The following is a 15,635-nucleotide window of genomic DNA, read 5'->3' as shown; positions in this document are numbered from 1 at the left end:
TATTCATTTCAAATTTTTATGTATTTATATAAATTTTATAGTATTATTTAATGGTTAAATGACTAAAAAAATCAAAACTTTTACAAAAAATTTTAATTTTAGCCAAACCTTTTAATTTTATTAATTTAATATCAAACTTTGACATAAGAAATATTGATGCACAACTTGAAAGCTTTTGATGATGTAAACAATTATGTTAAATAAAATAAAATTATAATTTTTTTGCCTTTTAAATTGTAAAATTACCTTATATTATATTCGATTATATTAATTCAATAAATTTTTACCTAGATTTTTTCAGTGTAATTATTCATGTCAAATCAATATATAAAATTAAAAATAAGAGTAAAAAAAATATCATAATTATTATCAAAGGTTAATTATTATTCTAATATTTTTATTTTTACATTTAAATTTAATTATTTTTAATTTCTATTTTATTTGTTTGATTTCATTAGTATTTAGATTGAAGTAAAAATTTTTGATCTTATAATTATATACAAAAAATTAACATAAAATTATATGAAAATAAATTCAATTATGAATAATGAGTATAAATAATGTGTATAATACATTTAAAAATAGTAGTGTATAAAAGAGTGTATCTAACATAGGTTATAATTTATATGAAAATAAGCTTAATGATTGTTAGATTTGATATTTATATTAAAATATATACAAAAATAATTAAAGTGTATATACAAAAGAATGAATTTAAATATAAAAATTTAATATAACAGTTAATAAGTTTATAGTCGTATAATTTCAAATTCTCTACAACAATATTCTACATAAAATTAAAAAAATTAATTATAATTTTTTTTTATCTTTTTATCTTATTTGATTATATAAATATATTAGTATTTAGAGTTATATTTAAAAATAAAATTAATATGTGATATATAATTATAATAATATATTTTTAAATTATATAATTTAACTTTTCATCAATATATTTATCATATATAATTTTTTAATTTTTAATTTATATTACATAGAATTATATATAATTTAACATAAACCTTTACAATTTTTTTATCTGATTCCCCAAAATTTAATTAGTAGGAATTTAATTTGAATTAATCAAATGTTCACTGTAGACAAAACCAAACTCCCTTATCACCGTATTCCCACTCTAAACCTTGCAAAAAAGAAAAAAGAAGGGAAATTCCCACGCTAAACCGAAGAAAATTCGCAGCAAACGAAACCGACTCAAATGACAAGCGCGTAGCTGACAACTCGCCTTCGAATCGCAATTCTTCAACCATGGATTCGCTCTCTCCGCCACAAGAACCATATCGGAACTGGGTGCAGCTGCCACGGACCGTTACGGTGTCGATCCTTTGGAAGCTGGGGGCGATCGAGATCTTGACAACAGCGCAGCTCGTCTGCTCCACATGGCGTAGCATTTGCAAGGACCACTCCATGTGGAGATCGATCGACATGCACAATTTGGGTGATCTCTGGGACATGGATTATGATGTGCAGGCATGCTGTTGATAGAAGTTCTGGTGGCTTGGTCGATATAAACATCGAGTATTGTTGTACCGATGATCTCCTTCGATACATAGCTGATAGGTACTGATGCTTGTTTGCTTCTTGAATTTTTTGATAAGGTTTTCTTTGTGGTGATAATTTTGAATTGAATTTGGATTTTTTTTTTCAATTCGTTTATTGTGGATTACTGAAGCTCCCTACAGTACGAACAAATTGAATTTGATCTTATGAATTTGTGTACGATAATCATTGTGGTTATTGATGCTTGTCTTGTCCATTTTTGCTTATTTTATTAATTTATATTTAGAGTAAAATAAATTTAACCTTGAGAAATTCGAAGCATTTGCTGAAAGTTTTTTTTTTTTTTTCCTTGAACAACTATAGGAAAACAATTTGGTAGATTTGTGAGCTTGTATACAGGAAAAATAGGTTATGGCGGGGATGAGTATCTGCACCTTGAGACCTCCGAAGATTAAGTCAGCGACTAAGTAGAGAACATTATAGACTAACAAGTAGGTCACCCTGAATCCATTTTCCAGATCAAGCTGTTTGGTTGTTAGAAAAAGGAATTTGCCTTAATTATCAGAAGTTAGAGGGAAAGAGAGTAAGAAAAGTGGAATCAGAAGCCCCTTCATGGTTTACCTCTCTCGTATTTATACCTGTTAGTGTGGTGGGATAGTTGGAGTGGATGTTCCCAGTTCCTGGAAAGTGGTAGTTTGTCAACCATTCTTCTGGCAGAAGTTCCTTTTAATTTTGGTCTGGGTATGATTAGAGTCTTTTAATCCTTCTGCTGCTACTGTATCTACGCGTGGTAATGATGTCTTTCTAACTGTAACATGTAAGCCTCATTTATTACAGTTTCTTGTTGACAGGCTTTTATGATATCTGTCAAATCTATCATTAATGCTCCGACAATCTGGATTCGAGGTAGCTTAGTTCAAGCTTTTCTTAGATTGAGAGAAATTTTCCAAGTGTGAGATTGGTTTCCGAACTCAAGGTCCTAGTGGATTAGTCGACAAATCCTTCTTTCTTTCAAGTCAGACCTTTAGGTCTCTAGGGAGATTGTCAATTGGATAAACTTGTTGTCCCATCCTGTCTTGATTATTTCTGCCCATATCAATGTGGATTGAAGAAGAAATTTATACTTAGTTCACTTCAAGCCAAGTGCAATCCTGTTGGCTATTGGCCACTATATGCTGGAAATTCAGGTTGTTTGCAGGTTGACTTATTGTATTGTGTTTTGACATACTTATCAGAATGCTGATTCTTATTCTATACCTTTGTTAATGTGGTTGAATTGATTTAGCTAAGTAGCTGAGGACATAATGTCCTAGAAATGACTAGGGATGTTGGGAAGCTTTGAAGCATTTGGTATAATTTCCTTTCTTTTTCAGTTGCATAATTTTTCTTACCTCCAAGAACAGGAAAAGGGAAGAGTAGAAAATGTGGGCTTTATGAAGGAATTGACGGACAACTAATAAGAGCATTTGGTTTGGGCTTGTGGATCCTTTCTTGTGTGTCTTAATATTTTGTGTCTGGATAAACTGGCAAATGCTTTCTGCAAGTGTACATCTTTTTTCAGTGATGGTTTATCTTGGAAGGAGGAAAAATTTCCTTGCATTTAATCATCAAAAAAGAAGCCTATGAAAAAATGATTTACAATTTGCACATAGAACCCACTTCATTTTGTTGTTGCCTCACCAATTTCGGGGAGGTTCAATTTAGTATTGTGAGACATGATGGAATCCGTGTCCTCACATGATATATTCTTCTCTCTAATATTTTATTAAGCTTCTTTATGTTTCCATAGTGAAAATGTTACACTCAATCTCACTTTTATGTTTTGATTATCTGTTGGTATCAATGTGCTGACATCTACTATTTTGTTCTTTGATGACCACCTTACAGATCAAGTCATCTCAAACGACTTCGGCTTGTATCTTGCTATAGCATTTCGGATGAGGGATTAAGTGAAGCAGCCACAAAATTTCCATTACTGGAGGAGCTTGACATTTCATACTGCTCATTATCAAAACAAGCTCTTGAAGTTCTTGGGCGTTGTTGTCCTCTACTCAAATCATTTAATCTGAACAACCAGGGCTGCAGAAATCTGCATATAGATTGCAACGAAGAGGCACTAGCTATTGCAGAGCACATGCCTCATTTGTGCTACCTTCAAATTTTTGGGAATAAGCTGACAAATGAAGGCTTGCAAGCCATTCTAGATGGTTGTCCAAACCTTGAATCACTTGATCTCCGCCAATGTTTTAATGTGCGTTGAATGGATCAAAGATTTGCGGCATCCCTATGATTCCACTGATGACTATCTATTTGATGCTGAAATTGCTGACATGGGATCATCTGAGGAAGACTATCCATCTGGATTTTCTGAGATTGATTTCTTGTCTGATGATGATGACTACCATGAATTCTTTGGTGGCAGTGATATGTCTGACTTTGAGCATCTATATTTTGATTAGGCCCTTTTCGATGAAGTTGAGATGTATCCAGGTAAGGAAATCAAGCTTTAGAATATAAGATACTAACCTAACATTTTGGTGTTTATAATGCTTGCAAGTTTAGTTTAGTGTGGTGCCCTTTCTATGCTACATTTTGTTTCACTTTCTGTATTTGATTTATTCAATTTCTGTAATTTACACCACATATATTTTATTTATTCACTTTTTGAGACCATCTTACTCTTGTTGTAATCACTACAGTGGTGACTCACTGCTAAGTGTGTTTGTTTTTTTGGATAGACAAATTGCATTCAAGCTGGACTTCTCCAAGGGGGACGACTATGATGTGCTGATAGTATTGATGATTGTATGGAGGTTTTGTAGGTGGAGATGTGGCTGCTTATGCAATGTTATTCCGATGCAGATGCTTGAAAAAGTATCTGTAATATTTGGGTTGCTTTTAATAAAACAATTGTAAAGTAGGTATTTGTGTTCTTTTGAGAGTCCTGTTGTTGCTCTCTGGTTTCTTGTTTGCTTGTCCGAACCCCTTTGTTTTAGAGTCTCAAATGTGTTTATGTTTACCAGCTTTATATGATGTCTAAGTGGCAGCCGGTAGTAGTTATGAAGTGCTATTTGCTGTTAAGTGCAACAGCTTCCTTTAAATCCACCCAAACTCAGCCTCAGCCCTCATATATGGATCTCTCTTAATTGAGTTTCATAATTACTAAATTAGATATTTATGTCGGATTATTTACAAAATTAATTAAAATATATATAATAAAAGCATAAATTTAAATATTTTTAAAAATTGTATATTATATGTAAATATTAAATTTTAATAATTATTAAATTTATTTTCAGTTAAATTTATAATAACTGCTTTTTTCTTTTTTTTATCTGTAGTAACAATAATTATAATAAAATGGATTAATTTCTAAGTTCATAGTCATAGGCCACGTGAGATTAGTTTCAGTGGGCACAGGTTACGGATGAAAGCTCACTTTTGTTCTCTAACTTTTTATGAATGTCTAAATTTGTCTAATTTTAAGTTTTCGGTGAAATTGAACCAATTTTTTCGATTTATGGTCATTTAAGCTTATTCTCTGACAAAATGTTTGCGAGTGATGCCTATGCGACTTGAAACAATAAAATAAGTTAATAAAATTATCACTTTACACTTATTTGTGTAAAATAAATATAGATTTATTCTATTTATATACTATACAAAATCCCCAAAGGTCAAAGTTACAGAAGCAAAAAAATAAATATTTTTCTCAAACCTCAAAAATTAATTTGCAGCACATGAGTATGTCTTCCTCTTCAAGCTCGTTTCAATTTGCACGTTCAAGTCGGTTTACCATACTTTATGGACTTGATTATAAGTATGAGGGAATTGTTCGAACGTGTTACTGCAATCGAAAAGCCCCTAGATGGGTTTCATTGACTGAGAAAAACCCAGGAGGAAGATTCTATGCATGCAACAAAGAAGGGATAATGTGTTTTTACCATTTAACATTTTATTCTATTGTATTTGTCAAAAGATTGAAGCTTTATTAATTACATTGCAGAACAAGTGTTGTGATTTTTTCGAATGGCATGACACTCAATTCTCTGGATGGGCTAAGGTGGTGATTAATGAGCAAAGGAATGAGATTAAAAGAATTGAAAATTAGATGTATCGAGTGCAAGATGAATGTGAGCATATGAAAGAAGAAAATGAGGAGCTTCGAGGATTGATTGGAGAGAGGAAAAATGTGTTCATATCACAAATTCATAACTTGGAATGGGATTTGGTTAAGATGAAGAGAAGTTTGATAATTGTTGCTCAAGATGTATGCATATTTAAGAAAAAGGTTGTTCGAATTAAATCATTGTTACATTAATAATTGGTTTTTTTTTTTTTATATTTTTTTAGCAATTTGAAAGGTGGGATAAATCATCTTTTACCCAGGTTTGTCACGATCCAATTCCACAAGTCGAATCGACATCAGGACTTGGGTCGGCATAAAGCTCCCGAGGCCCGGAGTAAACCTTACTATTCTCAAAGCCATAATCAGGACCAAAATCAAGGCTTATCATGCGAACAAAAATAAAATAAAATATTGTAAATTTATTTTGGGCCAACTCAACTCGATTTTTATCTAGAAACCAAAACTAAGGGAGCCTAGTTCAACCCTGATAGCCATCATGTACAAACTATTTAATATCATAAATTTTTCATTAATTAATATAATATATATTCATAAACTAATGTCACAATAGAGTTCTAGTTATTAAACAAATAAATAAATAAATAAACACAATAAACTATTAAACTAAGAAGCACAACCTGCGGAGGAAAATGCAGGTTATACTCAAAAAATAAACTCGCTCCTCCTGTAACCTAGGAAAAATATTTGAACAGGAATGAGCGTTTGACTCAGAGAGTTTAGATATTGATTATAGATGCAATTTCTATAACTATTTAAAACTAGTGCAATCCTACCATGAAATACACATCTAACACAAAATAAATAATTCACCCAATATTCACACAAGAAGTTAATTTGGAGTTACTCACACACACACACACATATGGGAGCTGATCCCTTATACAACTCTTTTAATCCAATACATGCTAGCGAAGTTAACTCAAGCCGGACTTTTGCTTAATTATCCTATCCCAGTGCGGGAGCCAGTGAGATCAACTCAAAGCCACGCTCAGCCCGACTTATCCATATATAAGGATCGGGTCCCAGCGAGTCAAGCTCCAGCCGCAATTATCCGTCCTACCCATATCCATATCCACACCACACTCATGCAAACACATACACACACACAGAGCTCTAAATTATCTTCAGGGCGGCAATCACAAATAAATAATAATAATTAATATGTAGCAACCAAAATGCCTCTAATATATTAACTATTTATGTGTATTAATTATATATAGAATGCATGAGCATACCAGATATTTAATTAATATTTAAATTACAAAAATAATTAATATCCAACTCATAGATTGATCAACTTGATTGCAGCTAGTCCAGCTGGAAGGAGAAGACGGCTGGCACCGATCACCTAAACATGCACACTAACCTCTATCAAAAGATTGGCAAAATTAACCAATTAATTTAATTAAAGAAGCAAGAATAATTCCTAAGTTCGTGCTGAAATTTTGGCAGAGTCTTCCCTATAACTGGACTTAACTCCTCTGCAAGAAAACTCAGCAATAGCAACACACAGGGCCTTAGGCCTACCACAACAATTATAATGCCTATTCGAGGCCTACAAGAAACCTAATCTAGGTCCAAATAGCCAAACTCTAGTGTAACGTCCTCACTTTACGTAGTCCGTACCTTCTGCTGCTTTGGTGACCTAAAGTCAGTCCGGGCAAATCAGGATGTCTGAAACTACACTCCGGTGATAGTAAACAGGCATAAAATGATGAAATAAATAAAAGAAAATATAAGAAAAATTAAGGAAAAATAAAAGAGAGGAAATGAAACTAGGTTAAACGAGCCAGTACCGAAGCGATGGGTGACTGGACCGATTCTGGCGCAAGCAATAGTGACCACAGGACATGAGAACCCTTGGAATTAAGTTTTGAGACATAATTAAAGACTTATTGAAGTATAATTGATATTAGAAATGTCCAAAAAAAATTAATGAATTAGTACAAAAAAAAGTGAAAAATCAAGAAATCGACAAAAATCGGTGTTACCGAAAAATCGGGAATACAACCCAAAGAGGGGCATTTTGGTCATTTGACACCTAGAGTTGCCTTTTGACCTCAATGTCCATTAAAAATGAGTGATAGCTCACTTTGAAAATGTCATGAAAATTAAAAATTGTGGTACATAAAATAAATGATGAAAGAAATGTGATATAAATTGAATAATTAAAACTTTAACATATAATATTGATTAATCAAACTTAAGTGGAGCACTAAGGAATATTTAAACATATTAAGGGACCTATATAAGGCTTAGTGGATAGCCATCTCCACTAAGTTCTTCTTCTTCTTCTTCTTCATTTTGTCACCAACTGAACCAAAGCTCCCAAGAATTCTCCCATGGCCGCCCCACCTTCAACCATCATCTACTCATGATCAAGCTTGGATCTTCACAAATTCCTTCACTAAAGTTGGACTACACATCTTGGGCAGCACATTGGGAGTAAAAAGGGAAGGATTTGAAGAAGTTTTAGCAAACTCCAAAAAGAGGTAAGTGCCATTTTCCTTTCCTTGCTTCATTAAAGTTTATATGGAGGTTGAGAAGTGTTAAATGGTGAAGAAATTTGAAGGATTTGAGAAGTTAATGATGTATACTATTTTTGGAAGCCATGGATATTGAAGAAGTTTGAGTTGTTGTTACATGAAATTGATAGGTAATGAAGTTAATTACGCCAATTACATGTATTAGTAATTTAATTTCATGTGTATGCTTAAATTTAGTAAGGTTGTGAAATGTATATGGAAGATTGAAGCAAATGTATAATTGGGCAGTTTTGATGTATGTAAGAGAGCTTTAATTTCATGTATATTAATGTTGATTATGAGTTAATGGAATGTACATTAGTGGTTTTGATCAATGGATTAGGGTTTGAAGGTTTGTATAAGAGTTGGATATTGATTTCATTGAATTGAGTGTAATGGATATTTACTTAAATAGAATAGCTGCTGGATGTTTAAGTGAATTGAGTATTGTTGGACATTTCATTTCATTAAACTGAGTTGTTGCTGGACAAATTAACAAATTGAGTTATTGTTGGTCATTTGACCAAATTGAATTGTGAATGGTAAACATTAGAAGTGCCAATCTTCAATCCAAATTTAGGTTGTTTAAGGGCAGTATACATTTTAAGCTATAAGTGGAAAATTGTGACCCCAATTAGTATGAGGCCAATTGGAAGCAAAATTAGACATGTAATGAACCAACTTTCCTGTAGAAGTGTTGTCCAGATTCTGCCTAGAAAATGACCTAAAAAAATGACCAAATCCGAAATTGCCTAACATATGAACTCAGATTTTGACCATATGAACAATAGTCAGTATTCTGGCCATAACTCACTCAAAACAGGTCCAAATGATCTGAAATTTATACTGTTTGAAAGCTTAGACATAGGGATACAACTTTGGTGAAGACACCAAGCCCAGAAATGCCAATTACCAAGTCAAAATGATCGCCAAAGTTGGGTTACAAAAACTGGCCGAATTGACTTTGGACTAAAAATGACCTAAACTTTGTAATATAAGTGCAACTTGACCAGCAATAGTAAAATGACCATAACTTGGTCCATAGAACTCCAAATGACATGAAATCAGTCCCAAAATTTCAATAAGACATAGACCTACTATATTGGTAATTTGACCAAAATCTAGAAATCAAGGGAACTACGTCAATTAAGTTGATTAAGTTGACACACTAAATCTGGAATTGGTACAATTGACCATTAAGTCCAGAAAATTCAAATAGGCATATCTCCCACAAGAAATCTCCCAATGTAATGAGCCATACCAATCTGGAAAGCTAAGAAAGAGACCTAAAATATTGTTTCAGACAACTTCCTCAAATTATAAATGTATAAGGTCAGAATTTAAGGTCAAGCCATTGACATGCCAATATAGGACCTTTGAGTCCAAGTTAACAATTTTTCTATAAAGAATTCTATAAGACTTGAAAAATGGTAAGCAAAATTTTTGGTTGTCCCTAAGACATAGGGCAACAATACTTATGAAGAATGCTAGACCTCAATGCGATTACAAACTATCCAAATAAATTAGTAAAATCAGAACCGAAAATGCCTAAAAAGGAAACTAAAATTTAGATTTGACCTAGTTATGGTTAATTGACCATAACTTGAGCTATACAACTCCAAATGGAGTGATTCAAAAAGGAAAGTAAAGAAGACACAATGAGAAACAATTTAATGAAGAGAAATCTATTAAATTTACACTATAGCTTGGTCCAATAGACAGTAAACATTGGCCATGAAATCTGGAAAATGGCAATAAAATGCTATAAGCTTTAAAATGAAATTGGTAACATATACCAATACTTAGAGACTATAAAATGTGACAAATTGGGAACATTAAAATTAATTCACCTAGTGTGTATTAATGGTCAACATTATAGGTTGACTAATGAAATGAATTGAAGGGAATAGTACAAAGAAAATTTAGATATTAGATTTTATTGTTAGAACAATTTAACTGAGTACTGAAACATTTTAAATTGTGTGTTTCAGTTGAAAAGGATATTGAAAAGCATAAGGAACATTGAGTAAAGGCCTAGAGGCGACTCAAATCAGGTCTGTGCACAATACTTTTTATATTCACTGCTTTTACTAGAAAATTTATTTGGAGAAATGAGTTGTGAGTTTATGACTTGGGAAAATTTATTTGAGAAAAGTTTATTGCCTATTTTAGAAATGGAAATTTGAAAATGAGGTTTGTTTGATTGTTGCCTGAATTACAATTGAACATTATAGTTTTAAATTGTGTTTGTGCACAATAACTTTAAATTATCATTTTCCCATTGAAAACTTGATTAGTATGCATTGTGTTAATTATGGGTTTTGATAACTACTGTGTTACCACTTTGTGAATGGAAAATTGACTTTGGAAATTGATTATGTTTTGCATGAAATATTTGAATAATATGATTTGAAATTGTTTTTGATTCACACTTGGCATGGCAATCCCTTACTCTGTTTCTCCTCCACTTGTGGGGTTGAGTTTGATATTTGATTATTTTCCTTCCTCTCTGGCTTGCCAGTTTGAGGTGAGTTTGAATGAGTACTCATTATCTAGCTAGCCACCTCCCTCATTGATTTCGATTAGTGGGGTGAGTATGCCTTGTCGTGGTGTACAACACGGCATGTTCAGAGAATTTGTGTTATGACCTAAGTTGTATTATCGATTGGCAATACTGTATTATTCAATTGTTTGATCAAATTTGTGTTATATGATCTTTGAAAATTATGACATCTAGCTCAGATCCTTAACTCCTCTACAGTCCAAATATTTATTTTCAGCACTTCACAAATTATGAAAATATTCTTGGAGGTCCTCCTCATTATCCTTGTATTAATTAAAGTCATTTTACTAAATTTTTCTAAGTTAGGAATATTTTATAGATTTAACTAGCTAACTTAATTAAAACACAAACTACACAACTTGAGTTATGGGCTACCTTTGCAAATTCTACTCCTTGAAATGTATCTGGAATGTCTGAAATTGCTAGGAACAATTATAAACACGACCCCTTTCTGGGACAACCTGCGGGACACCCAGATTGAGCCGAAAACTCGATTCTGAGTGCTGGTGAGATATCACCGATCTGATCATACTTAAACAAAGTCCATAAATTGTTAATAATTATTATATAATTATATTTAATTTATGAGCATCAAAAAGGGTAAAAAAATCTCACCAAGCGATCTAGACAGTCTGATGATTGCCTCTTTCAAACGAGATTCGATCGAAGCGGGGCCAGTCCCATCTTAAAGATTTCGTCGCACTGAGTTTAACAGTGGTCTTGGATTTTCGATCCAATAGTCGGATTGGCTGAAATCTCGTCGGAAAGTCCACTGCCATTACTTTCTCTCTCCTCTTTGTCTCTCTTCGTTTCTTGCCAAAAACTCCACCATTCCAAGCATGGTTGGTTGGAAAACAAGGCTTGGAGGGAGGGCAGTTAAACACAGGTTCCAGATCTGCTGTCCAATGTGTAGATCACCACAAAAAAAAAATACACCAAATTTTCTTTCTCCTCTCTCTCTCTCTCTTCGAAACTACTAGAAAGCACCACCTTTCGCTGCCAACCTTGCTCCTGCTGCATCATTGTATGGTGCTGTGGGGCCTGAGTCTCATCGGTCTTTGTCAAGTGGGAAGGTGGTCGTCGCAAGAGAAAGGAAAAGAATGGGAGAGAAAAGAGACGGGGGAGGAGAGTGCGTGGGGGAGGGAGGAATGGTTCATGCAAAAATCTTTTTTTTTTCTCTTTTCTTTCCTACTGGTGACGTCCCATACATCACAACCATTATTGTACTTTATCATTTTTTTTTCCTTTCACTTACGATAATATTATAGTAATATAAACTTAAGATATCTAATCTATTTTAACATTAAAATAATATAAAATATAACTTTAATAAACAATAATAATAGAATAAAATTATAATTTTATTATTTTCTAAATAATAAATTTAAAAAAATTTAAATAAAGTCTTAATATAATACAATAAAAATCAAATTTTTATATTAATATGAATTTACCATATAAATATAAATGATACTATAATTAAAATTTTTATATTAGAATTTTTATCCTTTAGTAATTGATAAATTTAAATGCACTTAAAATAATGATAATAACTATTAAATGAACAATTAAACTAAAATATTACATTTAATGATATAATAAATTTTATTTAATACACTTAGCTCAATGCAACAATTAAACCAAAATTTAATTTAATACAATAATAAATGAAGCTTTTAAATTTAGTTTTAACATAAAATAACAAGATAATGATGATGATGATGATGATGATGATGATGTTAATATTAATAATCTCATAAATTATGTTTAAATAATAAAATAATATTAGAATAATATTAAAATTATATCTTTATATATATATAAAAAAAATTTCAGGTTATTACATTCTTCCCCCCTTAAGAAAATTCGTCCCCGAATTTTTAAACAAAGAAAAGGTATTGGAATGAATGTGATTGGAATTAGTATGAGTACTTGTTCCTTGAGCTCTGTTGCGTAAAGATGTAACTCATACTCCCTAATTTGAAATGTCAATTGAAGTACCTTTATGAAGTAACTACTGTTAAATGTACCTTACCTGAGATCATTATTGATTCTATAGCTCATTGAAACTTTAGCAAAGCTTTCTCCATGTTTAAAGCATCTGTTCTCATAATTCCATGATATTGCCATTAAAGAGGTCTTTGTACCAGCTCCTATTCATCTTAATTAACCTACTCTTCTCAAACTTCTTTATTACTTGGGCCTTTTTTGCTACCTCTTTTCTTCTTACTACTACTGTTAATACCATCTCTAAACTATTGTATTTTCATTTTCACCTTTGTTTCAAGTTTTGAACTTATGGCACCAGTAATGCTTAGTTGTCCATCTTGTTTGTCCTCAACTTTGCCCTTTTTCTTTTTTCATCATTATGCCTCTTCCTTCGAAGGTATCCATCCTATCGGCATTAACTTCAATCTCTTTCTCTCTCTCTCTCTCTCTCTCTCTCTCTCTCTCTCTCTCTCTCTTTTTTCTTAGTCCTAACTTAATTACTAGCTATATTATTCTAGGAATTCTAACCCTGCGATTGGCTCTTACCAGCACATCCTTCATATCATGTAACACTACAATACTAATATGCTCTTCACATTATGCAACACATGCAATTCACCATGGAAGATTATTCCTATACCTTCTTTCCCAACTTGACCATCAAAACTTTATTATCCCTTACTATCCTTTATAGGGAATTGCTCATCATGGTTATTAGGGCACTCCTTAAACCTAATATGAACTAACATGGCAGTGGTAAACGTATTTCTATCACACCCCTAGGCAATATATTTAACACATTCATTCTCCTTGATATAACCACATCTGCTACCCATAGCTTTTCAAACTTCAGCCTCAAATTTATCCATATTTCTTGATTTGTCTTCTTTAAATTTCATTATCTTCTCACAATTACTATGCTCTTACTACAGAATGTCAACTGCATCAACCCTTTGTTATAACATTGTCCTGCCTAATATATCATATTATAAGTTACTATCTTTGCTTATACCCCATTTGTACTCCATACCTATCATCTTTCTTACCAAATTTTGGAAGATACCTCTCATAAACAGATTCTCCCAGAACTAACTCCAGTTTTACCAATAATCATTCCTCGAATCCTTGTACTTCCTTGTAACTTATGAGTGACATCTATACCTGTCTTGTCCTCTATTATTGCTCTATTACCTATTATCATATCATCACTCATGTTTCCTTACAGAGTTATCCTATTGATCACACTAAAAATGCCTGTCTAACCCTTGATTATAAACTCTATGACTACTGTCTCACTATTTTGAATTCTAATATCAAATCTCTGTGCCATTATCCCTCATTCTTTTCTCCCATCAAGCATATTTGAATCTATTAGGTTGAGTTTTATTCAACTTACTACCTACTTACTTCACTTCTTTATCTGATAAGATAGTTTAAGTTATCATTGCACACCCTTCGGTTACTACCTACTTTGGTTGCATACCTCACCTAACTTTCCTCATACTGTTAACAATCTAAAAGTTCCTTGTCCCATTGCCTCTTATTCCACCTCGGAACAAAAAATAGAAAAGTCTATTCCAAACCTTGCACTCTGAGCTTTATTTTTTGGCTCCTAACATTGTACCAACTATGACCTGCTTGAGTTCTATACTTTTTGATTTTATATCGTGACAATGTTCTCCCTAAAGTAGTCCTTTTCTAAGCTCTCTATCCTTACTTTTTTGTTTACCTTTTTTACCTTTCATAGAATCATAATTTGCCTCCTCTATATCTTGACTCTACTCTTCCTAATCTTATCCTAATATGGGCTTTTCAGTTTGTTCTTTAGCCAACTCCTTTTATCTCACCCAAAATCGAACTTTGATTATTTTATTATTTAGCTCTACTCTCTTTCTTGACTTGGCTGTCATGTTAGAAACTTATATCTTTTCACTGTCTCTACCAAGTCATCTACACATCAAATTGGTCTTGTAACCACTTTAGGTAGTACTTCCACTGGCATTCGGGTCATGCTACATCTGCCACCAATTGTCCAAAATTTTATTTCTACACTTTCTCTATTTACTGGCATTCTGTAATTTATCTTTACTGACTTACTTCCCTTAAAATTATTCTGTTTAGAGTATACTCTTGTCTTGAGTAATAAGAAGTCAAAAAGAGACTTGGGGAATTGCCACCACTCATTCACTGTGTGATCTCTATTCCTATCCTTTAGACTACATACTACCCTCTATTACCTAGGAGAGGGGATCTGCAGCAATTCTATTTTCTAATATCCACTCAATTAGTCAAAACTTAAGATACTGGGTACCATAACCCATCATTCAATTCACAGACTTTTCATCCATCATGATTCGATCATTTATGGTTCCTACAATGAAACTTGTACCCTCTCCAGGATACTTGAGCCAATAACTCTCTATCATTGCTTACAGTCCTAACTGGGATGCTATTCAGTAAGTCACCAATATCAAAAGCAATCTGCTATTTTTCTTGAAGGACACTATCATATTCGACAACACATCTGACAGTAAGAGAGGTACTACATCTACTACATTGCCACAATTATGTAAAGCTATCTGCTCTCTTATTATATTCTAAACTTTCCTAAAACATCATCTCACAGGCTATGAACTTTATTCCTAGCCTCTGATCTCCTTTAGGCAACAAGGTTGTACTTTGCACCTCGCTAACAAGCAAAGGATATACTACTTTTACTAAACTTTAAGCATAATGTACATCGTAATGCAAAAACTATCCAAGATCCCATACTGAAGAATAATTGATCTCATTTAGTAGGTGCTATCCTTACACTGCTACTATACTAAACCTTTAATCCAAGACAATTCATGCTTTAACTCTAGCTCATCTTAGGGTAATCAAGTCACTA

The 15,635-nt window shown here is 32.6% G+C and overlaps 1 pseudogene; it reads left to right on the top strand.

Moving 5' to 3' along the window:
* The first annotated feature begins 1,153 nt into the window (after window positions 1-1,153).
* On the top strand, window positions 1,154-4,619 carry LOC110653157 (F-box protein SKIP19-like; annotated as a pseudogene).
* Window positions 4,620-15,635: the final 11,016 nt, after the last annotated feature.

Source organism: Hevea brasiliensis, unplaced genomic scaffold, assembly GCF_030052815.1.
Source record: "Hevea brasiliensis isolate MT/VB/25A 57/8 unplaced genomic scaffold, ASM3005281v1 Scaf9, whole genome shotgun sequence".
In the NCBI taxonomy this organism is placed as follows: Eukaryota; Viridiplantae; Streptophyta; class Magnoliopsida; order Malpighiales; family Euphorbiaceae; genus Hevea; species Hevea brasiliensis.
The sequence above is the reverse complement of the archived record's forward strand: the minus strand, read 5'-3'. Positions and strand labels throughout refer to the sequence as shown.